The sequence below is a fragment of the Perissodus microlepis genome, chromosome 20 (genome assembly GCF_051167445.1).
Source record: "Perissodus microlepis isolate ML-2025 ecotype Zambia chromosome 20, ASM5116744v1, whole genome shotgun sequence".
NCBI lineage: Eukaryota > Metazoa > Chordata > Actinopteri > Cichliformes > Cichlidae > Perissodus > Perissodus microlepis.
In genome coordinates this window covers 2,829,836-2,856,190 of record NC_140480.1, presented here as the reverse complement: position 1 = coordinate 2,856,190, position 26,355 = coordinate 2,829,836, and the positions used below count along the sequence as shown (strand labels likewise).

The 26,355-nt window shown below is 42.8% G+C and overlaps 1 protein-coding gene across 4 annotated transcripts in view; it reads left to right on the top strand.

Annotated features, from left to right (window-relative positions):
- Positions 1 to 5,950: 5,950 nt before the first annotated feature.
- Positions 5,951 to 26,355, top strand: part of l1cama (L1 cell adhesion molecule, paralog a) — a 43,241-nt gene continuing 22,836 nt past the window's right edge. For 3 of the 4 annotated variants that reach the window (XM_084917617.1, XM_084917618.1, XM_084917615.1), the window contains exon 1: positions 5,951 to 6,090. The gene's annotated coding sequence lies outside the window, so the exon portion shown is untranslated. Of the gene's footprint in view, positions 6,091 to 12,940; positions 12,964 to 26,355 lie in introns of those variants that run through there. The other variant, XM_084917616.1, reaches the window with a different exon arrangement.

Genomic DNA, 26,355 nt, shown 5'->3' with positions numbered 1-26,355 from the left:
TAAAACCCACTGACAGTGATAACTAATCACTGTATACACATACAGTTGTAGTCAGAAATATGTATCCACTCATCATGGGTGTGAATGTCATGGTAATGTTTGTTTAAACATGCTTTAGCACCTCGATCAGATGCTTTTGATCCTCATCGACAAGCTTCTGGCATAATTCTCACTGGATATTTGAACACTCTGCTAGGTAGAGTTTATTTAAATTTCCTGGCTTTTTTTGTCTTCTGACAAAGAAACTTTCCTGCAGAAGGTGAAATGCTTCTGTTCACTTGGGCAGCTACAAACTTCAGTTGAGTTTAAAGGTGTCGACTGTGGAGAAGGGCCTTCTTCTATTCTCTGAGGACAGTGACACTGGTCCTCCAGTTTTCACTTCACGGTAAACCTGAGCTTTGGTTGGTTGCAGGGTTGTCTTAAAAATAACCCATCTCCTTCAGTCTCAAGGTAACAGTTTGGGTTTTCTTCTAGGCCTCGGCAAAGGGGTGACACATCAGAATAACTCGTATGTAGGTACAATTGTTTGAACGGATGATCTTGGAATCTGCTTCTTTAGAAATGACTCCACACAGGCCTTCCCAACTTTTGTAAATCTAAGGAAGTTCTTCTTAGATCTTCACTGAGTTCCCATTGTTCTGAGAATTGGTCAAGCCAATGAGTGCTATCAAACAAATCACTTTTATACTGCAAAGAGAAACTGCTGCTCGTAGTCAATAATGATCACTTAAAAGAAGTTTACAGGCCTTTGTCTTTATAAGTTAAAAGACATTGAAGAACCATCAGCACCACTTTTTAAAAGATTTGATGTGTATACATAAAGTTTTGTGTAGTTCAGAAAATCCCCAAAAAACTTCCAATTCTTGTGTTTTAAAGTCCTTAAAGATGTTTGCTGTACAATCATTACACGCTGAAAAAGAAAAGTTCAAAGAAAATTACCATGACGTTCATACCCACGATGACTGGAAAGTTCTGAGCACAACTGTATGAAAGCTAAAACTACAATGCAAAGAAAGACGCAAGATCTAGAAACAACAACACTGCCTTCTCTGCATCCTTTCACACAGACTGAGGTAAAACGGGAAAACTGTGGACTTCTTTTTTTTTGCACATCTCATAAAACCAGATTTTGTATTGACAGTAGAACACAGAAAACATATGAAATGGTTAAACACACATTCTGCTCGTATTTGAATGGGACGGCAGCGACACATCCCACAAAAGTTGGGACAGGAGCAACAAAAGGCTGGAAAAGTAAGAGGCACTAAAAAGTTACAGCTGGAGGAGAATTGTGCAACTAATTGGCTGCTGATGTGTCAAACCGTCTTCAGGCAGCTTGCTGTGATAGACGAGGGATTCAATGCTTTTCGCATGACATTTGGGCTCATTTTACAGAAGATGTTTTAACATGACACAGTGGGAAGATCAATTAAACACGTGCAAATAATAAAAAAAACCTAATTTTTTAAAAAGATTTTCTTTTCCTGTAGGAAAAGGAAAGATGCTTTTGTCAGGGCACATTTAGGATTAAACCTTTAATTATTATCTTATATAGTTATTATTATATATCGAACCATCTGTTTCTCGTATAATTGATATGTGTCTCACTCTTTTTAACTCTATCCTAATTTAACCATGAAGAAAAATGTTTTTTTAAAGCTTTCTTTGCTTTTCGAGCCAACCAGGAAACGCTTTACACAGTGTTTGTAGCTTTTTTGAGGACTATCTGTATTTATTTTTGAGTCCACCACGCCATCCTTGGTGACACACTATCCTCTTTTTCCTCCCTTAATCTCTTGTTCCCTCCTCCATCTCAGTACCTCTCTCTCTCCCTTGCTGAAACTCCACACCCACATTGCAGCCCTTTGCTGTACTGCCCCTGTCTGCTCGCTTCTTTTTAAGCTGATGAAATTGCCCCACCTTCCCCGCTCCCTCACCCTTCTGTCTTTTGCTGACTGCGTCTGTTTTTCCTGCAACTCCGGGCTTTAACTTGTTCATTCATAACCTTTCCTTCTCCCTCTCTCTCCCATCCTCCTCCTCATATATCATTCCATCTCTCCCGCCAGTCTGCTAGCTGACTCACTTACAGTCAAGTTGGGAGGAAGGAAAATGAGCAGAGAGCTTTTGCAAGGGCAAGTGGGAAGTCTCTCACAGATGAATGGGTTTGAGTGAAGGCCCAGCCAGCGGGTATGAAGAAGTGACAGCTGAGAATAAAAGTCTCCTCACAGATATGTTTATACTGCAAAGGTCGTGGAGGTGATTTTTATTTTATTTCTTCCGTTTGCTCGAGTCTCTTTAACATGAAACTGCTTTTAGGGAAGTGAAACGATCAGAAAGAGGGAGCAGAGACATCATCCCTATTGATTTACTTGAGTGCAACTTCATACAAGCTGCAAATTTTCCAACATCCTCCACTTGCAACTGCCTCTGGAATATTACTGCACTGGAATTTAGCTGTGGACTAAAAATCACTAATGAAACTATAAAGAGAATAATAATTATGATCCAGCTTTTGGGCTTCTTGTAAAGTTGTTGCATTTTGGCTTATTGGCCTCTGTTGTTGTATAATTGAGTTTTATTCACCGCTTTTCAACATCTGTTTAAAAAAAAATGTTACCAAACCCAGATTTTCTAAGGTAGCACCGTCATCTCTGCTCCATGTTCTTGTTCAGCCTGTAACCCAGTTTTAGTCTCCACTCCTGGCATCCAACCAAGCACAGATTTCACTTTGACCTTGCAGCCTTTCTTCAGCCATCCAGCCTCTCCTGGGAATAATGGCTGGGGTTTTCACCTAACTAGCATCATCAATCATTATTCCCGTCCTGTCTGCTGTAGCGGCTTTTGTCTGAATGCTTGGCAGATCCTCGGACACCAGCGGCAGATGGGCACGCTGGCACCCTCATGTTGATGAGGAGCACAAAGAGAAACTACAGCAGCTCAGAAACTACTCAGCTACATCAATGTTTCTGGAAGGGTCAGTGATTCTGCCAAATGTAGAGTACTGTGAAAAAGTCTTGAGCTGCCCCTCATTTCTTTAAATTTTGCGAGGAAAATGGGAAATACGTGCAGCAATTTTATTGAAACATGCAAATGTACATGTAAATACAGTATATGAGGCAAAAACAGAATTTGTACAATTCTAATGAGCTTGAAAATTAATACTTGGTGTGACCACTTTATCCTCCAACACAGCGTGAATTCTATTAGCAAAACTTTCTCATAATTATTTAAAGGGTTTTCAGTTCTCCAGGCTTCTTGAAGGACATTCAAAGCTCTTCTTTGTTCTGTTGTCTGTCAGGACGATCCCAAACAGCTTCGATGACGTTGAGGTCTGGGCTCTGGGGAGATCAATCCATGACTGACAGTGATCCATTGTGTGCTTTACTGTGCATGTATCTGCACTGGCAGTGTTTGGGATCAGCTGAAAAATGAAGCTGTTGCCAGTGAGAATTCTTGCTGATGACACTGGTGCACAAACATGAGACATGCAGCTCCAAACCAAGACAGAGCTTCCACCATGTTTTACAGTTGGCGCTAGACACTCACTGTTATAGCTTTTTATAACAAATTGAACCAAAACTCTCATATTTTGGATTAACAACTCCATAATATGTGTTCCTGCTGATTTTCAGTCCAGGTCTTGTGTAATTAGTGTACCTTAGGTCTTCCTCTTTTCCCACTGCCGGGCAGCTCCATATTCACCACACTTTGTCCACTATCCCTCCTCTGCACATGTCCAAACCATCTCAGCCCTACCTCTGTGACGTTGTCTCAAAAGACACTCAGCCTGAGCTGTCCCTTCTCATTTCTAATCCCGTCCGTCCAGGTCATTATCAATGAATTTTAGCATTTTGATGTGAACATCTTTAGCTCTGCCACCTCCAGCTCAGCCTACCTGTCTTTTTGCCCCCAAACCATACATCATTAGCAGGACTCACTACCATATTGTCTCCACCCTGCCCCGAGGAAACTCCTTGTGTATTCACTTTTCCACCCATTTTCCTCTCACATTTTAAAGTAACTGCAGTTATCTTCACACAAACAAGGACACCCCCAAAAAAGAAAAAGACAAGACAAAACATTGAACAAGCAAAACTGGGTATGTCATCTGGACCGACCATTTTCCAGTCTTCATCTTCTATATAGCTGCCCTCACTTCCTCCTTACTAATCCTCTGTGCTTCTTGACTCACTCACTGTCCTCCATCCCTCCTCCTCCTCCTCGTCCTCTCATCCTCATTTTCTTTATTCATCAGCTCGTCAGAGTACTCCTTCTATCTTCTATACACACTCTCTTCACTCTTTAGTACATTTCGGTCTCTACCTTTAATCACTCTCACCTGTTGCACATCCTTTCCAGCCTTATCTCTTTGTCTAGCGTCAACCTCACATACCCCACTTTGCCCATCTCTCTGTCTCTCTCTTTGATTCACAAAGGGGGAGATGCACTGCAGCATTAGTTTCTCTGGGACTGCTACTTCATAAACACATGTAAGAGAATTACAAAATAAGTAGTATGTAGTAGTAGAAGTAGTAATGATAATCTTAAAACAGCATGAGGGAAAACATTTACGCAGCCTGAAGGCAACACATGTTTGAGTTCAGCTAGGTTTGTGAAACTGTGTGAAATTAATAGGGACAACTGCTTAAAGGGTTGAAACGTTAGGTGTCACCTTTTTATAACGAGCTTGTTGACTTGTGGTTGTACTTTGTATTAGAGGGTCCTCGAGATAAAGAAATGTTAGAAATGTTGTAATGTTCTGTAGGCTACAATCAAATGGATTACACGGAGTCAAGCAGGAGTCCCTGCACGATCAACCATGGCACTTCTATCTAGGACAGAATAGAATAATTGTATTTATATGGATTATAGCATAAATGTGAGTTTTTAAATGTGAGCTGGGTGGGAAAGAATTATCCTTCCAGTGCCAACCCCAGCCTACCCCTTTGTCCCATAATCCTGTGTTCTTTTGCAGGATTAATACACGTTTTTGTTTGTTTAACCTGACTCCTCTGTGTTTGCATTTTGGATCCTCCTTTTGAACGCCTTGCAGCCCTAAAGGGTTTTAGAGAATGAATGGGGATGGAGGAGGTTTTAAAATAGTGCCACTTTATTCAGTGCTTTAAAAGCAAATAAAAGAACATTCAGTTCTACATTCCTTGATTTTTGGATGAGCTGGAGGGGGAACAGAGAAGACTGAAACACAGATTCATGCTAGCAGGATGCAGCAGATAAAAGGACGTAAAATAAAAGACCTGCTTTATCACGTGCGGCAGATTATCATCAACTATCGTCACCTAGTTATCTTGGCCCCGACAACAAGCACATCCAGACAGCCCCTGAATTACCCAACAATGAAGCCTCGAATCAGGACCTCTTCCCCCAAACTCAAATAAGAAATGTCAGATATTCCTGACACATTTTTATTCACCAGCGTTATGTAACATTCATCTCAGCTGTGCCTGCGATTACTCTATAATGAACTGAAGTCCAGTGAAATTCTTAATAGTGCAATGAATTAAAAGAGCTTATGAAAGTTGAGCTCAGTGGAGCGTAGAAATTACAAACACAAAACCTCATATGGACGTTATTTCACCCTGTAGTCTATTAGCCTCTGAAACGGTGCAGGGAGAACAAGTGCTGGAGAGCCATAGGCTATTTCCTCTATTATTATTATGCCTGGCACTGCCCAGGTGAATACAAGAACAGTAAAAAGAGCTGCTGGACCCTTTAATCCTGACCGTGTGGAAGGAGAAAGGGAGGACAGAGGGGTACAATAAAGGAATGGCCAGAATCCACAGAGAGTGAGGTGAGGAGAGTGATGGGAGGGAACAGAGGAGGAGGAGGGAGAGAGGGAGGCAGGCAGAAAAGGAAGGGTGATGTCACCTCTAACAGGCAGCCAATGAGAGTCAGGGAGGGAGAGTGAGAGAGAGAGAGGCCGAAGGAGGGTGTGTTTTTCTATCACTGCAGCATCAGCAGAGGAAAGGGGCACGATCATTTTCATAGAGAAGAGAAAGAAAAGACACAAGTAGATCAGGAAAAGAGGGCGAAAAGGACGGGACGACAGAGCCAAGGAGCATCACTCTGCAGGTAAGAGCATCTTTTTGTGATAAGGTGGGCAATTTGTCATCACATGGAGAGAGAGCAGGAGTGTGCTGGTGAGTGGATTAATTAGGCTGCTAGGTGGAGGTGGCTTGTTTCAGAATCGCACCTTTGGCTCGTCTCATGCTGGCGGTGAAAAGACGACCGTCTGGTTCGTGTAAATCACTTTATTCTTACCTTTCTTATTTAAATGTCTTCACATTGGGAGGACATCGTATTTCCACCAGACTTGTTGATGTTTGGGGGAAAAAAATCAAATTACAATTTTTAAACACATTTAACTGAAAGAATTAGACAAATGTAAAGAATTTCACCAGACGAGTGTACTGCAGTGTTTTGGGGGAAATACACTGTAACACTGAATCACTTTTAATTGTTTAAGGAAAGTCAGGTGCCAGGAGTAACCTGTTGGTGTGGAATACTTTTAGAGGAAATCTCTTCTCTTTTGTGGCTGGATTTATCGCTTGCTGACTGAAGAGCAAGAACGCTGCATGCAACAGGCTCTCCTCTCATTATATTGAATACAGAACAGTGCTGATTGAACCTTTACTGGTCGGCGTTACATTTCCGTTACCTTTTTAGCGAATATTCCCTAAAGCTGGCGTTTGTCTTAAATAAAAACTATGAAATATCGATCAATGGATATTTTTAAGTGCACTGAACCATGTTTTACATTTATAATACTCTGTCAAGTGCAAAATAAAGCTGCCGTCTGCTGCAACTGTCTACTGCATCACATTTGTAAAATTCTTCGCTTTGCTTCTCTTTCTGCCTTTTTAATTTAATATGAATATTCATTTCCTCCATGCATTCCCCTCCCCCAGCTGATATCTGGGTGGCTTAATGTTAAGTACAGCCTATGATTGCAATGTCCTCATCAGATTTTCACTCGGGTGTATGGAAAACGACAAAGCGGAGCAGACCCCAACAGTTTTTCTAGTTCACCAGTCTTATTTCCTACACACCTGCAGTGAGTGTGTTGTGGCAGGTCGGTGTCAGGCTGGGTAATTTAAACCTGCTGAAATAAGAGAAGAAAAGGAAGTGGGGTGGTGAAAGAAAAGCAAAGAAATTCAGAAATCAACAGGAGACAGACTGAGAGAGAGATTTAGACTGAAGGAGACATCAGAGTGAAAATAAGGGTGGGGCAGCGCACGCAGCAGACAGTGGAGGTGTGCCGACGGATGGAGGCGCTCACCTGGCTGTATGCCGTACAGATGCCTGCTGTCAGCCTCTGCGACCTGTGAACCATTAGTTTCTGAGCCCAATGAAAACAGATGGTTGCACCAGTTGTGTTAATGCTACAGATCATATACAGTATATCAATATATATTAAATGGATTTGCCAGAGACAGCTGCTGATGGTCGTGAGATTTTCCCCACTTGACGGTTCTTCACTGCCTGTCTGATGTTTTGTAAGTAACGCACGCATGTCATGCACAGAGATGTGACTGGATTTTTAATAAAGCAGTGATTAAAAATTTGCGGGTATCACAAGTGTTTGTGTGCTAGTACTGCCGTGAACCGACACGCTCCCCCTTCCTCGATACCTCAGTAGCCTGGAGCTTGTCCCAGATGAACCCAGTCGAGGGACTGGAGGGGAAGGAAGGCTCTCTGTCTCACAATGACTTGTAACCATCTGTACAACATCCATAAACGCACTGCACTGCACACATCCACACAATAGATCACGATACAGCTGCCGCTGAAGGGGCACGTTGGAGTGAATGAGAGTGTGTTTGTGTGTGTGTGTGTGGATCCTCACTGTGGCAGCGACGCTCCAGAGACCCACTGCTGGTCATATTATCATACTATTAAATGCAGCGGATTTTGTGTGGCAGCGAATCTCTAGACTGCGCTGGGAGCTGCTTGTGTAGCAGTGATATTGTTGTCAGAGTAGCCAGACTTGGACTCCGTCATTACCCTTGCTACAGCATGGTGCAGAATGTAATCTCCCCTCTGACGCTGGCTGGTTAATTGAGCTGTTTCATCAAAGAGATGGATGGAAACGGGGATTTATGTGCGGAGAGAAGGAAGGACGAATGGGGATGTGCAATAAAAATAAGCAAAGTAGGATGTAAGCAACATTAAAAAAAAAAAGCTGAAGGGGAAGAAGAAGAACGTCCTTTTGAAAGGCAAATCACTTTGCGTCATTTAAAGCATGGTCACTCCTTTTAGGGAGTGGAGAGAAGAGCACCAACTAGGACGAACAAAAAAGCAATGCCATAAGAGAAGACACCAAAAGGAAGACTTGTTTATTTAAACATAAATACTCTAAATATTATTGAAGAAGGTTATAAGTAGAGCCCTGCAGTGCTTTGTGACATATTCATGCTTTTGCTGTATACGGTTTTTAATGTCAGGGACTGGCCCATTTCCAAATGCCTTTAGTCCAGCAGTGGAAGTCGGGAGCTGTGTTGTGTAGGAGGAGAGGAGTGATTTGCTCTCAATATGCCAGCTAGGAGCAACTCCAGAGTAGAGCAGTGCAGCTCTGGCCCTTAGCCCCTCAGCCACCTGTTATTGCCTTGGGGCATATTTGTCAGTCATCCCGCTCACCAAACGCAGATATACGAACACACACAAGCAGAAACACATCTGTAAGGCACATCCTCAGCAACCCAAACAAACACTCTGCAAATACACGCTGCAGAGGTCCTGTTGCAGTGCGCCAAATTAAAGATTCTCTAATGTTGCCTACACGGCCTGATTACTTAAGCGTCTGCGACTGATCAAAGACCACACTCATCACTTTCTGGGGATTCAGCCATTAACGCAGCAACGGGGTAAAATAAGGGTTATGAGGAAACGCTCGCTCCTAGACTGAAGTGTCAACAATAACACTTTCAAGTCGGAGTTTCTTTTTATCCTCTTTTGAGAATAGTGGTTGTAAAGTTACAAACTCACAACTGCAGATTCAAAGGCTTGTGAGTGAAAGGCTCCCTTGAGTTATCTTCTAGTGTGTGTGTGTGTGTGTGTGTGTGTGTCTTTTCGATGCTGTGTGTGAGTGTGCGCGTGCGTACACTGTTCAGCATCAGGATCCTGTTCCTTCAGGATGCTGTCAAGATGGAGAGTGAGCCCCCCCTTCCCCTTCCACCAGCTGCAGCTCGGAGGCTGTTTGATTTAGACTGTGCAGATGGGAGTCGACCCACTGGGTGTCAAGTAGAGGATCGTGTCGACATGCTGTCAGGGTTTGGTGGGGAATACATTGTGGTGATTTAGGGAGCCAAGGGTCAGATAGATTGACAGGCCAGCAGGGGTAAATTATTATGGAAAAGTGAGGAGGAGGAAATGAAGCGAGCAAAGGGGAGAGGGAATTTTGCAAAGGTAAGGTGAGGCAGAGGGGGGGCGAAACCATAAAGATGTGAAGGACTGATTTAAAAGGCAGGAGGATGGGAGGAGATGGGATAAATATGAAAGTTGTACTGGAAGAGAAGAGGCGTTGTGATCTAAAATCACAGTTCCCGCTCTTCAAACCTTTAAACATGGCTAATCCCTCGGACGGCGTGACAATCTGTAGAGTCGGGGGAATTCCCAATGGGACGGCTCCCATTCACCTCTCCTTTGGGCCGCCTGGGTGGGGAAAAATGACTTTTTCAAGAGAAAATTACATTTTCTTCACAATGCCCATTCTACCATCTACCGTCGCAGTAGATCAGATGGGATTTACCATCTGAAGGAGCTACCCCCTCCCAAATATTCAAGTCCGTTGGTGATTATGGAGAACAGGAAGAGGCCGAGAGGAGCTGAAAAGGCTAGGCTCAAAAAAAGAAGGGAGTTGGAGGAAGCTGTCAAATGTGCTGAGTTAACCTGTTTACCACAGGATAGATCCCAGATGCAGCCTGTAAGCAGACAGCCTGCATAGACTATAAGGCTAGCACAATTGATATAAAACCAATTCATATAATAGAGGTGACTAGCCTAGTTTATTTTGTAGAGCCCAATAGGTACACGATGAATCACAGAAGAAGAACATAAATGGTTCCAGGATGATCTGTGTAACATTGAATTACTTCTTTTAATTTAATGTTTTTGTAGCATCAGAGCAGCAGATAAGCCCATCAGACACTGTTGAACCTGATAAGCTTGGAGAGGCCATGACAGAGCGACAGGTAGAGAATAGTCTTAACAGAGTTAAGTCATTTAAATTAAGTTATTCATGTCTAGTGTAAAATATAACACGCGGAGAATAGACAAGATAGACTCTATATCCTATCAAGACTGAATATATCAGCATGATGGTAGCTAGCCTAATTCATTTTAGCCTGTCAAGTCAAATAGTCTAAATTGTGCATCACAAATGTTAATTATAAACTATTATGATATGTAATATGTAATTGTAAAAAAAGAAACAACCCCAGAATAAATTCCTCCACTGTGGAAAAAAGCCCCCACTTCATGTTGCTGCCTTTGAATGTCTTGTTTTTTCTCCTTCCTCCAGTCTTTCATGTCGTATCAGTATTCATACAATGATCAGACAAAACCGCATCAGGATCTTAATCAAAGTAATGGCTGAGGCTCCGATTAGCCTTCCCAGAAAAAGACTCAGACAAAGACTCATAAATCCATCCCTATTATACAATTGAACCTGTGACGGAGACCAAGGCCCAAATAGAGGCGTCATGTATGGAAACAAATTTAATTTGGCAGAGTGAATTACTTTATCACTTTAATATAGCTTTAGAAGTGATGGTATGGGCGAGGAGATATGGCAGTATTCCCCTGGGTAACAAATATGATATTGGCAGTTAAAATTGAAAAACTGAAACCCAGGAGAGAAATTAATTACTGACAAACCAATAACCCAGCTGGAGGCCCAAGATATTGTGGAAAGAAACTCTTTAAATAAGATAATTAAAAATAAAAAAATCGTTATCGCTCTATCATTATGTTGCAAATCGTTCTAATCCTGTGACTTAAATTTTTTACTCGATGTGTCTTGAAATGAAAAAATGTAAATCACACAGAATCATACTGAAAAGCTGCAAAGCAATAAAGCTACACACTGAATATGAATTAGGGGAGATATGAAACTCTGTCTGTCCTCCCGGATGCTCTTCTCATCCTTTTTCTGTCTCTTGCAAAATTATCTCTTTGTCTCAGCAACAGAGAATTCCCCTCAGCGTCACTCCTTGTGGACCACAGTCAGCTCTATGAAAGAGGCTTTATTGTCCACCTCAGTAGCTATAATTAGACTAAATTGACCCTCTGTCCAGTGTATTTCCCCACTGCATGTATCTGTCTCTATGAAGTCTTCTGTTTAATGTCGAAGATGCTCCTCTGCCTAATTGTGTGCATCAGTCACAATTCATAGTGACCAGATGAAGGAATTAATTATTCATCAAATACCAGTGTTGGAATATTGTTTTTTAATTTGTTAAAGACAATGTAAAGTATCTTTTGATGGATTATTCATTATTCACATTAAAATTTATGTGCTATAGCTTCTATATAGCTGCAAAATTACACTACATTAAACTATATGAAAATCACTGATGTTGTTATATATATATATACACACATATATATATACATATATATGTGTATATATATATATATATATATATATATAAAACAACATCAGTGATTTTCATATAGTTTAAAATAGAGAAAAAATAGAAAATAGAGATATTTTCTTATTTTCCTTCTGATTCAAGCTGAATTCAATTAGAATTAAAAATTAGGCATCTTCTAATATTATGTTATTATTACATTAATGTAGCACAAGGCTCAGGTAGCTTTGCACATGAATAGCTGGAAGAAACATCTTCTAATTTTTACTTTCTTACTTTGAGTATATTTCAGAGCCTGTACTTTTTTACTTTTACTTGAGTAAAGTTGAATCAGCACCTCAACTTTTACTGCAGTATTTTTAACACTAGTATCTGTACGTCTACTTAAGTACAGAATGTCTGTACCTTTACCATCTCTGGGTTTTGTAGTCACAGTAGTGGAAGTGGCCGAGTGTTATAGCATCTCACAAACACCCTTCATTTGCATTTCATAAAGAGATTTTGTAGGCGGGGAGGTATCTCAGCGTGTAGCATCAGCATGTAGCTCTGGACTAACATACCTTCTGAAAAATGCATTTTTAGAGTGAGTTGTCTTTAAAAATGCATTTATAAAATGTACGTCCTCTGGAGGAAAGCATTGTCTTTTTTTTGAAAGCACTGAATTTGATTTTTCCTGACTGATTTTTCTGATTTTCCTGATTTTTCCTTTTTTGCTGGCTCCACCCTACCAAATTGAGCTCTCACCATTGAGTCTCACGGATGTGTTAATAAAAACTAACACATTCGTGTGACGATACTGACAACATCTCCGACCACATTATGATACTTTGGGGACTTCACATATCATCGCCCCATTGTGGCTTTCATTACACTGGCTGTTTATTAAGAAGACACGGTCTCGTTGGTTTACAAATTTATTGATTTGTTGCTAAGAAGCTGGCTGCATTTTTAATGAAATTTGGGTTTGTGATATATCTCAGAACTGTAGGCTACTTCTGCACTGTTGCTTTAAGTTACATCATGCAGCTCCTCTGAGATTTTGAGAGGGTTTCTCAATACTTCTAGAATTTATTCTTCATCTGTACTCCATGCCTCTCTTCTTGTTTTCCCTTCGGACCGTTCTTCTCAGTGTCCTTGGCATAACTTTCATGCCAGCTCATTTGTTTCCCATCATAACTGGATACACTTTTAAACAGTTTAGACAGACAGGCAACATTTTACTTGTACAAATGTATCTTTTGCACAGTTAGTATTTCATAGACGTGGCTGAATGTTTGAAACGACGGGGAGCCCGTTTGCCACACAACATGCATAATCGGGAGCACAGACAATCCGCTTTTCTTCAGACATTAAGGTAAGTGTGCTGGATGCCGTCCAGTGACGGAGTCGCACTCTCCATTTTCTCACATTTGAAATACAGTGTGCTTTGAGTGTTTTGAATCCCTCTGAAGGCTTATTTATTTGGAGTGTTGACATTTAAGTGTATTGATTTGCTTTCACTTGCCTCATTCTCGCGGTACTCCTACACCTCATTTGAATGAGCCATAACTGAAATAGATGGGGCATGAAGCCCAAGCATGAGGACAAACTTGCACTGAAACGGCATCTTCAAGTATTTCAGGCGATGCAAGTATCAGACTGTCTGTATCTGTGATGGAAAATGTTGGTGAAAACCATTGCTTATGTCTGCACGAGAGCAGTTAATTATGATGTACTTGCAAAAATAACATGTGTGGTTGAAAAAGAAACCAACAGTGACACTAACTGAAAACATGATGCAGTGGTGGGAAAGGTTGAGATGAGATAAGAAGTAATAAGGACAAGATCATACAGTTTTGGCACGTCTGCACATTGAAGTACTCGTAAACACTGTGTAACTCAGGATGCGACTCCCACTCCTCGCTTCAAGTAAAACTTGTTGAAAATGCGATTCTGTGACTCTGTGGTCATTGCTTAAATGTTTGATAAAATTCTCTTCATGTCTCAGTGATGTTGTGACTCTACTTTCTTGGAGGCGTTTTATCTGCTGTGTCAGCCATGATATATTCATTAGGGTTGGATTACAGAGAGTGGGAAAGGATCAGGTTTTGAGTGGGTTGTAATCCCCATACACAGGCCTAATTTAATCTTACCTACTGTGCCATCCTATTACACACTACACCCACCGCATGTATTCAAGTGCTGGCCGGAGGAGAGCAGATGGGGGGCATACAGGGTTAAAACAGGGTAACGTCAGACAAAAGAGTGTGAGACAACGAGGACGGATCGTAAGAAAAGACCTACGGAGAAGGAAAATTGATTATGAACAGCAGGAGAGAAAAAAATCAAATGCAGAGGAGAAAAAACGCCGAAAACATCAAAGAGAAAATAATTATCTGGTAGATGAGATTTGGTGAAAGGTGTCCAACTATCATGGTTGCTGGTTTCTTTCCTGCATGAGCAGGCAGAAAACATTTCTTACAAAAACTGTTTATCTGCGAGATTTCATTTTTATGTAATTAAAGACTTTAAATATCCCTCCCGCTATAAGACTGCAAATCCATCACACTGTGCTAGAAATTATTCATTGCAGTTATTAGAAATTCTAAACAGGCATGCCTAAAGAGTTAGTGAAGGAAACTGCTTAGGCATATTTTGTTTGGCAACTTCTCCTATCTGCCTTCTGCCCAGTGTATCCAGGGATGCTTCGCCACCTCATTATATTTATTTGGCCAAGTTGCAAAATAATTTGCATGCCACAGAGACTTTACACAGCGACGAGAGAGGGTTTATATAATGTAACCTAACTTCTGTTGTTTTTGCTACCATTTCTGACCTACATCCCTCTCATCATCCATCCGTATCTGCTCTTAGCCAAAATAAAATAGGCCACGCTTCCCTGCTACACAATCCACACACTATCTACCTGAAAAGGATCCTGTATGTGAAACTGTTCTTCTTATTCCCCCCTCTTTGTTTTTAAAATCAGGTTGGTGTTGCAGTCGTTTCAGTCTGCTCTCTGAATTGATTAGGGGTAATTGGGCAGAGCACTACAGAGAGCCTCTCACAGGCCCACGTTGCAATAACTCAACTCTAAATTTTGCTTTAAAACTGTCTGTTTACATCAGCCACTGTGCTCTGCTGCTCAGCAGGAACTGCTGAGCAGTGTTTGTGGCCAAACTCACAGGGCGCACTTGGTGCAGCTATTTTGTAAACCATTTGTTTAAATCTTTGCTGAAGAGAGGATTTACTTGTGTAGCAGGACGCCGTGAGGATTGTTAATGTGAGGAAAAGATGAAAGGGACAGTCCCCAAGAGAAAACGCAGGAGCAACAAGAAGAAAACAACACAGCTTTATTCAGGGGGGCACGTGCCACATGCAGGGAGATGAAGAGGGAACGGATGCAAAGCATAAACAAACCGCGTGGAGATGGATAAAGAAACTGGAGAGAATAGACCGAGGGTCCGGACATTGTTAATGAGCTTAACGAGGTAATTACACGCAAACGCAGAGACCTCATCCTCCAGGCCCTCACGCAGGTTGGGAGGGGAAAGGGGAAGCAGGCGAGAGAGCTGGCAGAGAAAGAGAAGACCTTTGTTATCAGTCACCTTTTAATCGTTTTGATTGAACAATTAAAGTTTGATCCTGCTCAGGGCGTGCGTAGGAACTGCGAGAATGTGGAGGTTGAGATGAAAATCGCTGAGAGAAGATAAAGAGGAAAAGACACAGGGAGCAGAGGGAGATGGGAGGGTAAAGGACAGAGAGCCCGCAGCGATTAAAATGTCACCGCGAGCAGAGGCAGCTGTGCACCTGTCAAGCACAAATTCACCTGCACACCTGCAGACTGAACAGACAGCATGCGCTCTCTGCTGGAATGACTTTAATTCCCAGTATGCATCTTCCACCTTCATATGTCTCTCTAGATGTTTTTCGATGCTAGTCCCCCTCCATAATCCTACGTGTCTTTTTGTTTCTCCAGACAGTTTATGTTTTATTTATGTATGCAGCGAACGCTGTTTTGACCAGTCTGTGGTTCAGAAGGGGGACAAATAAGCCAACAATAAAACGTTAGTGACAGGGCTGTTACCAGCTTTGCAGCCATCACACACGCGTCGCTTCCTGTGCTTCGACCCCTCGGCCTGCCTGCGGGGCCCGTCCGCCTCCACAAGTGTCAGGACAGCTGGTTTGTCCTTTCAGTTTCAATAAAGGAAAGATGTCTCAGAGTTATTTGAGACATGTTGTCATGCAAAACCTGTGTTTGTCTGGCTAGTTGTAGCAGGCAGGAGTTGCTGACGTGCTTTGTGGGTGTCCTATATAAAAACCAGCAGAATCAGCGGGTTTTAGTCCGTACTATCATGGGGTGAAGATGAATTAGATATCTGCCACTGTTGCAGGGGATTTAGTGTACCAGAGCGTTACCCTGGGTCTTTTTCTCTATGAGAAAACATGTATCGTTATGCTCTGCATGCTTAGATCAACAGTTGGTGTGCGTGCGCATATAGACGTGCATTGTCAGAACATGTTCCTCAATGAACATAGCATCTTGTTGTTTAGTTGCAGGCGAAGGTTGCTAGAGTGTTCGGTGCTTCCCTGTGGCCTTTCTCTCTCTCTGTTTTCCTCTCCTGCTCTCATTGGAATTGGAGACAAACTCTTTCTGTCACCTTTCATAACTGAAGCAAAATGGGAAGGAAAGAGATATGAGAGACTATTTTAGGGACAAGGCTGGGGCCTTTTTGTTTATGGGGCAATACTCCAAGTGGATAGGGAAAAAAAAAGTGATGTGGTGCAGGAGCAATGAAGCAAGGAAGATAGGAGCTGCAAAAGAGATGAAACAGCATCCTCACTTCTTTCTTTTTGTATTTATTTATTTTTTGCTTATTCACTCTGTCTGCCTCCTGGAATAGATGATATAAAGCCAGATATGCTTGTCACTCCCTTTAAATGTCTGACGGGAGATGACGCAAACAGGCTGATGCGCACACAGCCGGGACAGAACAGGTTGTCTGTTTACCCTCTTTCATATTGCGCCTCGCTGAAAATTGATGCACGCGCCGCAAAATGTCACGTCCTTGATCTCTTTGCACCACTACACACTGGTGCGTAGAGGGGCTGGAGCTGTGCAGAGACGCGGGGAGGGGGATTTACAGAGGGGTCTGCAGAGGAAACAGGGCTGTGCGCCTCAGATAACACTGCAGCCTTTGATGGAGCCTGGCCCTTCTCTGTTGGAGAGCGCAAGCTGCTCCGCCTCAGATACATCCCCACCTTGGACTCCGCTGGTAATGATTGGATTTAGTTACAGAACAGAAATGGTTTTCTGATGATAATGATAACAGATGCGAAGGGAGTTAGTCAGCCACTTAGGGTCGAGGGACCGTATCGATGCTGTGCCAGCCTGCAGATTTCCCCTTAGACTCCCCAGCCTCTCGCAGGCTTGATAGAAGCTGATGGTGGAGGTTGATAGAATGCTACCTGTAATTGCATTGTGTATGATCCTAGAAGGGTGGCTGTAATGAAGATGTAGTGCAGGATAGCTGCATTCCACAAACCAGCAGAAGCTTGGTAGGGGGTCTGGAAGAGTTTAGAGAGAGAAAAGGCGTGGTTTTCTACTTATAGCATGAAGCAATCAACAGGGAGCAGGGAACTGACAATAGAAGGGTAAGAGAGACAGGAGTGGAATTAAAAGACTTAAAAGTTGACAGCCGGGAATGATGAACTCTTTCAAGTGTTGGTAGCATGTAGACAAAACGAGAGAACTGGAGAAAGACGGGAGATCGGGGAAAGCGCAAGTGAAGGCGACACGCAGGAGACAGAAGATGAAGGTAGTGAGTATGAAAGTGCACATCTATGACGAAGGAGACAGGGGATGGGGGGATGGGGTGAGGAGGATGAACATGTGGGAGGGGGCAGGGAGAGAAATATTTGCACTGTGCCAGTGAGCTGGAGTCAAGAGGTTGTCATGGTGATAGTGAGGTGAGAAAAGAAAAGGGAGGCAGGGGTATTGACACCTACACACACACACACACACACACACACACACACACACTGAGAGACACACACATATAAAAGCTCATACACACAAACTACAGCAAATAAAATTCGTCTTTCATAAGAATACTGACCTGTCACATCTCGGGTAAACAGACTTTTTCACGGGGACGCACACAGAGTGGGTGTGCACGACTAAGCTGAGGTCATGTATGAAGCCTGGTAGTCATATTACTATGCAAACTCTGTTTCCCAGATCGCTTTGCTTTCTTTTATCCTCAATCAATCCCATTTGAATGGCATGCAAATCCTTTGAAACTGACTTTAGCGTTGCCTTTAGTCTGCTGCTGCATGCACCTGCCTGTGTGTCGGTGTGTGTATCTGAGCCTTTCTGTGTGCGCAACAAGCAGCTCTAGTCGGGCATGTTTGTCTGAGCCTGTGCACATACTTACATAATAACCATCTGTAATTTCATATAAATATTAAAAACAATAAACCTACAGAGGCAGCAGAAGGAAATGTCAAAATTTGAGGATTTTTTTGGGTGTTTAAGAGAGTCGTTTTTACAGTCTGGAACCCTGTAAACATTATAACAGCTTGCTAGGATTAAGTCACAGTTTTTTTTCCTCCTAAATAAAATCAGCTTCACGTTAACTATTAGGAATTCATCAGACTCGGCTGAAACCGTCTTCAATCCTTATTGACTAAACCAAACGAGTGACTTGCCTTGGTAGTGTGGGGAAAAGGTTGGGTGTGTAAAAGGAAAAAAAAAAGCAAGCACAGCAGGAAGAAAAAACATTTCCATATTGAACAACAAACAAATCAATACCACTGCTCGTTCGTAATGCTGGCTCTTATATGAACTATGCTTTTAGTTGTGTACTGAGTGCTGGGAGGCAGTGCTAGCTCAAAAAAAGTGCACTGCAGCTGATGACTCGATAATCATTTTTTTAAACTGTTTGAAGTTTTACAAAAACCTAAAAAATACTGCAAACATGATCCTTTCTTTAACCCGATTCTTCCTCCTTATCAGTACACACACAGCCACAAACACACCCTATTTCCCCACTTTGTTTCCACTCCATAGATATTTACTAGCTGTTTAGGGATGTTATCGCCGCTCTTGTCCCTAGAAGACCTTCTATTTGATTAAATGAGTAGCACTTAAAATGAGTGCAACTTTTAACAAAGTTAATGGGTTTGTCGAGAAGCTTTTTGTGTAACCTGGTACGTCATTTTAAACATGTCAATCAGTAGATCTTCCAAGCTCTAACTCTGCATCTCCTCTACTTCTATTACTGCAGCTAGTTTAGTTTGTGTTATATAATTTTTTATTTTTTTTGCAGGGTTTCTCTTGTTTGCTTTGTTTTAGCAATGAAGTGATAAGTAGGAACATTTTTGTGTGTGGGTTGTGTATGTTTTCATTAATGTGATTCCTGTGATTCCTGTAATTTCCTGTGCGATTCCTTTATGTCTCTACAAGCCCAGTGTAACGCTAGAAAAAAAATCCATCCTCTTTCACACAGTCGTTCGGCCACTGGGGCTCTTCGATGCAAACGTGTTAGCAAAGCACTATGTGTGACCTTGCCCTGCCAGCAGCTCATTTCCCTGAAGTGGTGGAAAAAAACGGATTACATCCAACGTAAGGAGACCTTGACAAATGCGTCTGGCAAAGACTGAAGTCTTGGCATAAAGCTTTCTGCGGAGAAGCCCACGGGCAAATCTATCTACTAGAAATTCAAGCTAAATAAAAAGAAAAATACCTGCAAAACCTGGAAAATGGAGACACAGAAACAACTCTCAGATTTGTTTGGTATGAACCCACTTTCACTCAGGTACAGGGCTCTCTGCTATCTATCCTGTTATGATGGAGGCAGTAGGCGACATAAACACCCCACCCATCTCTTCAGGTTATGGCGTGCTGCTTTTCCCTATGGATGTGGCCACGTGTTCTTGTGTGTCACACAAGTGGCTGGCAGCTGAGTCCTGCAGCGCTATATAGGCCACTTATCACCTACCCGAGGGACCACACCCTTTTCTCTGTCAGATGAATGACTGAATGCACAGCACTTCTTTAGAAATCACTACCTGCTGCACACAGCAGGCCTCCCTCCACCTGCTCTCTACACTGATGCAACCCACACATATGCAGACATATGCTCCTATTCACACCTGAGGCTCATGTGATAACTAAAGCACTACAGCCTTCCCTTTTTATTTTTACAGCTTTCACTGCATTTATGGATGGCTGATTCAATAACAGCAAGACCTATATGGAAAAGTTATCACAGAGTCAATGTTTTGTGCCCATCTAAATAAAATGGTTTAGCTTTTCAAGCATCATATGCAATGCTTCAGTGCCTGGTTTCCTGCTGGCCCCCTTTTTTTGTTGCTGTAGCGTGTTTGTGATCTGCAGCTAAGCTGCTGCGTTTGGTTTCGAGGCTAACAGTGACAGATATACTAATGTTAGCTCCTTTTCACAGCCCAGCCTATCTCCAGTTTGATCCCCAAAGGCTTTACTAACAAACAAACATAAAATTTCCTTTTCCCCCATCTGAGCTGGTATTTTTTCATTTATTTATTTATTTTCATCTCTAAGGGATGAATAGCTGCATACAAACACATTTACTCAAGTATCTCCCCTGAATCTCAGTTCCCAAACAGAATATGTCCTCACAGGGGAACAAAAAAGTGTCAGTGAAGGTCAAAATGCATGTCAAAATAAAAATAAAAAGAAGCAAGTTATTCACTCTGGGGGATGAGGAGAGGGAGGAAGAGGCTGACTGTCAGAGATAAAAAACAAACAAACAAACAAACAAAAGAATGCAAGGAGTGTAGGATGGAGCAGGAGACGTGAGAGGGGAAAGAGAGAAGGTCACTCGTAATAGCTCTTCCACATAATTTCATAATGCCATGATTGCCCCTATTTACTCTGGCTAACACCATTAACTCTCTGCTGTATGGACACTAAACCATTATGGCACAAGAAATAGCTTCACAAGCTGTATACGATCACCACTGGACGCTCCTACAATACAGTTTACACAACAGTGTGCCTATAAGATATATGATGTGCATAAGCGTGGACTTATTCGTAGTGTGCTGCAGAACCATTGTGTGTTTTATCTTACCTAAGAGGAAGTGTGGTGTGTGTGTAGGAGGGGTGGGGGGTATCTGGATGCAACACATCTTATATCTTCAGCGTGACACTGAGGGTGTGTCTGTAATTAGCGGTGTTTGTGCTGCAGGCACAGACTCTGACTGATGCTGTTGCTAATGAGGCAAATGATGCCCACGAGCAGAGGGTTTATATTTGAGTATGTGTGAGTACGAAGTCACAGTGTGTGTGTGAGTGTTTGCATGCACATACAGAGTGCACAGCAGGCCTTAGTGTACAGAAAAGATTTGATTTGCTTCCTTCGCATTATCTCTGTGTGTGTGTGTTTGTTTTTTAAGACTGGGTTTTCTGTTTTCTTGTAATTTTATTATGTTTAATTTCCAGGTGAAATTAAAGGAAATGGGAAGTGATTTTCATTGACCATATGTTGAACCTGTTTTACTCCCTCATGCCCATGTTTTTAACTATCCAGTCGCAAAAACATCTCCATTCAATTACCCCCCCCCCTCCCCCTTTTGAACATACATACACTTTCATTTCCCACAACCAGCTGACTGACAGGCAAGACAAGTAAATTGTCTTATCAGTTTTGTACTTAAGTGCGCAGCAGCTAGCATGCCAGAGTCAAAGGCAGGTCTCCATCTGCTAGACTGGCTCCATTAGCTGATAAGAGCGATTAGCTGACCTGCTGACACACAGACTGATCTCCACTGATACACGCAGCAACAGAGACGGGCTTATGTGCACCTAAACACATGCACCCCCCCCCACACACACACACACCGGGAATCTGATACACTATTACATGGGGTAACACCCCTATGTTGATCATTAAAGAGCTTTTACTGGTCCGGGTTCCCATAACTAGATCTCTCTTCCTTTAATGTCATTTAGGATTCACCTTTCTTTAAGAAAAAAAATCTCTGCAACCTACTTCTTTCTCTCTTCGCCTTCATTCATGATGAATTTTTAATTTTTCAGACTTTTTTGTTCTCAACTTTGTTGTTAGCTCCACCCATCTGGTCTCCCGCCGCTGCTGCCCTTCTTTTCCCTTTCTCCTGCCTGCATCCCTTCTTCCCTCCATCCACCTCTCCTGCCTCCCTCCGGACCTGACGGATATCTTAATGAGTCCACTCCCTTCTCCTTGAATTATTCACCACTATTTTTTTTTGGGGGGGGGTTGTTGCCACCATTCCCATTGTATCTTAAGGGGAAAAACATCAATAAATAAACCACACCAGAGGTAGCTTCTTCCGCAGTCTTGGTAATACGCTGAATAACTGTGAAATAAAGAGAGAGAGAGTGAGAATACAGAGGTGAGGAGCACTTTGGAAATCTTGCACTGCTGTTTTGTAATTTAACTTTCTGTTGTATAAGTTTGTAAATTATTTAGCCTTATAATCCCTGAATTTGCAAGCTATAAATATGTGCAAACAGTGAATATATGAGCACACCCAGTAATTACACTTGTGTCTGTCAGTTTGCACCACTCAGTGCCTACGTGTGTGTGCATATGTAAGTGATACCGCAAACCCGATAGTGTCCATGTGTGTGAATAACTGAATTTGTATGTACAAGGGGGGATGCAGTGTGGAGACCATGTTGTTATGGCAACCAGGGTAGGGAGGGAGTGGGCGGTTGCCCTCACGGCTCCTCTGACAACCTTTATTTTCTCCTGCGTTGAGCCACTCCAATATTAAACCCTAATGCATGTCAAAACGGAGGGAGGGGGGTGAGGCCTGTAGTGAGGTGGGGTCCTCGAAAACAGGTGCGCGTTTTGGAAAATGATGGCGATGCTGTGCGGTGTGCCTTCTGCCATCACGTTTGACACCAGTGGGAGTAGTAAAGTATGCAACTGCTGAGCTTATGCTAATAGTGGTATTGATAAATTCGCTGTCTGTGTATCGTGATTTCAGATAAGCTGTAGCTCTGCAGCTTTTTCCAGCTACTAAATTTCCATTTGGAGTCGACTGTGGATCATCAGTCTTGAGATATATGTTACTGGGCCTTTCAACAAAGGGTGCTGGCATGATGGCACTGGGAAGAGGCTTTATAGCACAGTGGGAAACCACTGTGCTATAAAGCCACTTTTCCATTAAAGTTGCAAATATTGAATTAACCAACCACGCTGCCTATTGTCCAAGCTAAAGTGCAACACCAGCAGTTTATTAAAGTGATGGAGTGAAAAGGAGTTCAATGCAGAGAAAAGAGGAGAGAGGAGGAGGGACTTTTGTGAAAAGCGATCAGAAGGGAATTGAAGAAAGCTTTTAGTGTCGGCTACCAAGAGGGCTGACACTGAAAGAGAGGAGAAGACTGATGAAAAGAAAATGGTGACAGGAAAATAGGTGCTCATCGTTCTTGGACAGTTCCTATTATAAAGGTGGGCTCTTAAGTAGAAATGCTTTTGCAAAATGCGAGAAAGTCTTATGAGAAAGGCAATCTTCCCAGCGGTGAGTGATTAATGACAAATGACTGAGTTAAAATTGGGGAACAGAGCGGAAACAGGGAGCTGGTATTATTTCACATGATTTGTGGTATTTTTCTGCTGTAGCGACAAAATGGGCCAAAGACTGTTCTCACTGCAACAGGCTCATGCATTAACTATGACCCTGCCAGAGAGAGGAAGAGGGGAGGGTCTGAGGAAGAAAATCAGACAGCCACACCAAAGGCAGCAGGTATGGACGGTCACTGTCAGTCTGGGACCAAACCAAATGTATGGCAAGGGGAGTAGATGAATTATGAATTTGGGTGAATTTAGGGCAAATTGTGCCGACAGGAAGAAGATATCTATGAATAATTCACTCTGTAGGACGCCTGATCATCTACCCCCCACTAGCATCACCTTGTTTCACAGACACCCCGCCTCACTCGTACTCGTCATTGACCTTTGCAATTTCTCACTGCCCTTCTCCTGTAACGCCTCCAACCATCCGTCCTCTTTCTTTAGGTACTGCTCCCTTTGCTTTTGTCTAAATCACGCCATCTCTCCCCTGTCCCTCTATCCACTTCTCTCCCTTCAAAACAATAAAAAAAATCTGATGCTTCTTCAGACAGAAGAACCCTCAGGGAAGGTGAAGGGGTAAAGGGGGGCACGTATTCATTTATTTTTCTCCCCCCTCCTTCCGTCCTGCATCTTCTCCTCCTACACGTCTTCACAGCTGGAGGTAGTTAATATTTAAAAGCAAGGCATGACAGGACACGAGACCTGCACACATGCTTGAACACACCCACACATGTTCACTCGTGAATCCAACAGAGCGGTTGTATCTGATCAAAATGTGCTGCAAACGAAAAAAAATTAAGATAAACACATATATCTATATTTATGTGGTTTTCTGCGTTAAGGGGAAGGAATACCAGCTATGTTCATTAGGAGGAGTGAAATGATGTACTTGTGGCTGACTGGCATAATGGAGATGAGAATATATGTGAAACTCAAGACCTGATTAGACTACTGAGGTTTAATCTTGTGTTATTGCCCCACCTTCTTCAAAAACAAGCGAGCCTATTAAGCACAGGAAGTGCCCGACAACGCCCAACATGTCTGCTTAATGCTAATTAGAACATTTTGCAGAGGAAGGATGGGTGGGATCTTCTCTCTAATGGGTAACAGGGGGTTACACATCACAACAGCGCTGCAGTGGTTAAACTTTACTAATGATGGCAGTACTAACAGCATAATGCAAAATGTTTGAGTTATTTGCATTTTCTAGGCAAAATGCCTCAAAGCAAAGCATGAATATTTAAAGGAGCTGCTAAATCGACTCGGTCGATTCGGCTTGTTTGATACACGACCTGTTGGTGGCTAATTTTCAGCAACGTTGTAGCAAAGCAGAAATGACCTTGCCCTCGGTTCTCAACACAATGCTGCTCACTCTCCGGTCTCTCTGTGATTGAATGACTTTTGATGGTGCCCGTTGACATCCCAGTGGTGATAATAGTTTTTAAAAGCACTCAAACACCATGAAGGTTCATCTCAGCCCAGCTGCGAGCAGCCATCCCAGGCATGACCTTTGACCCTGTCAAATGAAGCAGGTAACAGGGATGGGATTGGATCACTGACAGCTGCACAGCAGACGCCCTGAAGAAGTGAAATCAGACATCTGCTTCAATGACAGTCTCTTGCTCCTGTGATAATGGAGCGACCACGAGGCTTCATGCTGTGTACACAGTGTGGAAGCTGTCTGTGTGTATGCGAGTGTGTTAGTGGGGCTGAGTGGGGCTTCAGTCTGGGTGGCAGGGTTGGCCTCGTTACATGGCAACCTCGCAGCCTCAGTCTCATGTGACAGTCATTTCTTCACCATTCCCATCCCATTATAGTGTTCCCCTTTACTGCTCCTCCTCAACAGGACTGGAATATTCCTCTGCAAGCTTTGCCTCCTCCTGACTAAAGCCCACTGGACCATGCCCTTTTATCTTTTTGATATCCTCTGTCAGACCATTCCAAGTGTCTGTCTGTCCTCTTTCCTTTCTGTCGGTCTGGTCATGCATTACAAGCTTCTTTTGTGTGTATCCCTGTGCGTGCGTGTGTGTGCGTGCATGTAGCAAACTCCCTTGGTGAACTGTGATTGGCAGAATGACAAGGTATAGCATGCCTAATCATTAATCAGCGTCTTGCTTTGCTCCACACAGCGCTCCCTTGCCATCTCCTTGAATGCTAGGCAAGCTCCCACTTTAGATTACATTAACACCAGTATTAATACCCTGACTAGTTCTGCTTTATTCATCCCCCTCTAATGGTATTTTGGAGAGGCCGATTTAAGACCGGATCACTGTAATTGGCTCCCTGTTTCCCGAGAACAACAACAACTAAAGAGGCTTTAAGCCGACAGAAGGACTAAAGAAGAAGAGGACTATCAAGAAAGTGAATGATGCACACTGATTTGAAGATCTTGCACATGTGTGTCTATGTGTGTGAGTGGATGGATAGGATTAGCGTCACAGCTGTCACCCTTTGTCATCCCTCCTCTCCTCCCTCACATCTCTCCACCCATCCCATCAACCTTTGCTGCCCCCTCTTTTACTCTGCCTCTCTCTGTCTCACCCCCCCCTTGCTCCCCTCCTCAATCCCACTTTCCACTTTTTATCCTTGCTAAAGTCTTCCACCTACTTCACCCCTCCTCCCCCTTCTCTCTCCATGTTTTCCATTCTTCTGACAAAGCAAGCAAGTGAGTTTAATGGCTCATTTAATCCTAATGCTGTTAGTTTAAACTGCCTAACTAAAGACTTCTGTTTGGGCTTTAATTTAATCTGAATAGATCTTTTGATGTAGACAAATCCCACATTCCTGTGTCCTTTTGTAGGATATTGTTCAGTGCAATCTCTGCTGAGTGACACAAAATCCACAATAAACACATGACCAGCAATTATCCACTAGATACAAGAAAATGAACGATAATCACCACTCTCTATCGTCCTCCCACCCACCACGCTCTTCATGCTCTTCATCTCCTCTTCTCTCTGACCTTCCCCCCACTCCCCAAGGTCACTCATCACTCTGCTGTGGCAGTGCCAGCAAACAACGGTGAGCGGAGCCAAAACTCCTTCGATCAGGCTGCAGAGCTGCCAGATCAGCCCCTCTCTCTATTATCGCCACTTTCTTTTGTCTCACACGCACGTCTTAATCATGGCGTGCTATAACAGCTCTTTGTGTGTGATACTGAG